The sequence below is a fragment of the Frankliniella occidentalis genome, unplaced genomic scaffold (genome assembly GCF_000697945.3).
Source record: "Frankliniella occidentalis isolate FOCC.00 unplaced genomic scaffold, Focc_3.1 Scaffold132, whole genome shotgun sequence".
In the NCBI taxonomy this organism is placed as follows: domain Eukaryota; kingdom Metazoa; phylum Arthropoda; class Insecta; order Thysanoptera; family Thripidae; genus Frankliniella; species Frankliniella occidentalis.
The window spans coordinates 410,292-412,963 of record NW_026267259.1 but is presented as its reverse complement, the minus strand read 5'-3'; the positions used below and the strand labels follow the sequence as shown (position 1 = coordinate 412,963).

General features: G+C 55.1%; 1 protein-coding gene across 1 annotated transcript in view; it reads left to right on the top strand.

The window, feature by feature from the left end:
- The window catches only part of LOC113211072 (uncharacterized protein K02A2.6-like), a 12,411-nt gene that overhangs the window by 721 nt on the left and 9,018 nt on the right, over window positions 1–2,672 (top strand). The gene's annotated exons all lie outside the window — the stretch shown is intronic.

The window sequence follows — 2,672 nt, the reverse complement described above, 5'->3', positions numbered from 1 at the left end:
GAGACGAGGGGTAGGGGAGGTAGGGGGCGGGGGCGATCGAGCACTTTTCGACATTTCTCTAGTATTTTCCGATGCAATTTCGCTTGAAATTCATCCCTCAACACAGTCAGCAGGCTTGCTTCCATCATTGGCAAGAGTTGAAAACGCTTGGTGCCGCAGGATTTGAGTTTCCCGACCGCACGCTCGCTCGCTCACGAGCTCCGAGCGTATTAAATATATTACGGGCGATATTTGTCGCAAAAAGTACAACAGAATATGAACTTGCTACTCGCACTCGCCGCCACTCGCTCTCGCCCCCTAGTCCCCAGTCCCCTCCCTCCTTCCTTCCCTCTCCCCTTCCCCCTCGTCCACGTCAACACGTCAACTCGGACGTCCGACGAAGGGGGTGGGGTGGGGGGACAGGGGAAGTCCGCGTACACGTACGCAGGAGCGGTACTGCGCAAGTACAATTTTGAAACGTTGTCCCCCTTCTTTCCTTCCCTAATATTTTTAAACTATGCACGTGTCGTGTTTTGACAAAACTCACATTTTCATCGTCACCAGGCATTGCTTCTTGCTTCTTCACTGTCGTTGTCGTAGACGTTGACGCAGTGTCGAATTATCGCCAGACGCACTGTCACCTGTCACTGTACACGCACACACACGGAAAACAAACACAGAACAGAACGCGGCTGGATCAGCTGATGGCACGGCGTGGCACTGGCAGGCACGGCACGGCAGCAGGAGGACTGGCGGGCGGTGAAAGGTGGAGTGGGGGTCAGGGCTGGGTCGAGACGAGCTGAGCGCAGAGCGCCGGCGGCGGCCAGGGTCCAGCCGAGCCAAGACGAGCCGAGCCATAACGAGCCTTCTTGGGCTCGTTTAGCTCGGACTCCGTTCGGCAACAGTCACCCGAACGCATTCGGCCGGCTGCGCTGCGGAGGGAGAGGTGGTAGCGGCAGCGCTACCTATCCCTCCCCACACCACCGGCCAACAAACGAGCCTTTGGCGAGGCGTGGGCTCGCCCGATACAGGGCTCTGGTCGCACTCGTAACATTTCGGGACGTCGCTTGGGGCGAGGGCCTTCACCAGAGAGCTGAGTTGGTTGACCAGCTCCTGTAGTAGCCGGGCGTGCGCCATCCTGGAGGATGCAGACTCGCCGGCCGCGACCTGGGACACAATGTTGAGGCGCGGGCGCTGACTTGGCGGCTCCTGCTCCTCGGCGGCCTCGATGGTCAGGGCAGCGGTCAGCGCGTCAGCGCTTTATGCGCAGCTGGCGACGGACGTCGGCGCTCTGGAGCCCACCGACGAATGCCTTCCGCAGCATCCGTTAGGGCCATGCGGGGTAGGCAACCCACGCGAGCCGCAATATCTCGGCGCCGAAGTCTTTGACACACACGCCCCTGCGCTGGGTACGGCGATCCAGCTCGGCGTCCGCCAGTTGGCCGCGCTTCGCCGGGTCATAGTGCTCATCCAGACGGGAGCGCAGGGCCGCGTAGGACAGGTAGCTGCCCCGGGGGAGCGTCTGCACCAGATCGAGAGCGTGGCGAACGACCCTGGCCATGAGTGGGATAAGGCTATCAAGGGACGCCTCTGGAGCACGCCTTGATTTTCCTGCAGGATGATGGTTGAAGCTTGCGCCCACTGACGCAGCACGCCTTGCATCGCCTCCATTGAGGCCTCCACGGCCTTTAAAGGCCGATCGTGGTGGTAGGCGTAATCGGCGCCCTCCCCTCCCCTGCTACGACGATCACGGCGGGGCATTGGGTCGATAAGGAACTTTTGACACCAATTTAAGGAAGACGCAGGGACAAGATGTGGACAGCTAAGGGGTTTATTGACGACTGGGCTCGGTAACAAGGGAAGACGGTTACCCACGACAATCAGGAGTACACAGGGGCGAATGCGCGGGCAACAGTGGCACCAACCGCAAGGATTGGAATTCCCTACAATGTGTTGTGTACCTCAGAGTTGCTTTAAAAATAAAGCAAATGATTCCTTGGCTGATGGTGTCTTTGATGTTTAAATAAACAGAAGCAGACAGACAGACAGACAGACATACTCAAAAACGACGGCATAAGCCCGCTTACATAGCTTTTAAGCAAAAGAGCGGGCTAAAACGGCTTCGTGTCACCGAATTGTAAAGGGAATAATACTTAAACCGGGTCGAACCACACCCTCTTTTGGGCTTAAGGGTCCCTAGATTATCACTAAAACGTTGATTTTTACATAACAATCTTTCAAAATTCGAACTTTTAATGAAAACCGTTACCGAACATCAGAAGTTTCATGACCCTAATTTCAGAGTAATAAGACGCCGACAAATGGTTCGAGTATGTCAAATTTGGGGCCCGGAAGGCCCTGTTCCCGTATACTCTCCCATTAACTCGTCTCGGGTGTCAGCGCCGCAGGCCTAGCTATATGAGAGCCAGGCGCATCGCAGCGTAACAGTGTTTCGTGAGATATCGCGAAGCCTGTTACGCGAGACGTGGTGTGGCGTACATATAGCTAGTATCTTATGTTGTAACTACAGGTGTCTAAGGCACTCCAGTCATCTACAACCTCATACTTCAGCCAATCTTTAAATAAAATTTCTCGTCACATCAAGTTCGTCAAAATTGTACAAGAATAGGAATTGCTTCCAAGTAAGGCGACTGATAAGAAGTAGACGCATGAATATGATTGATTGTTTATTT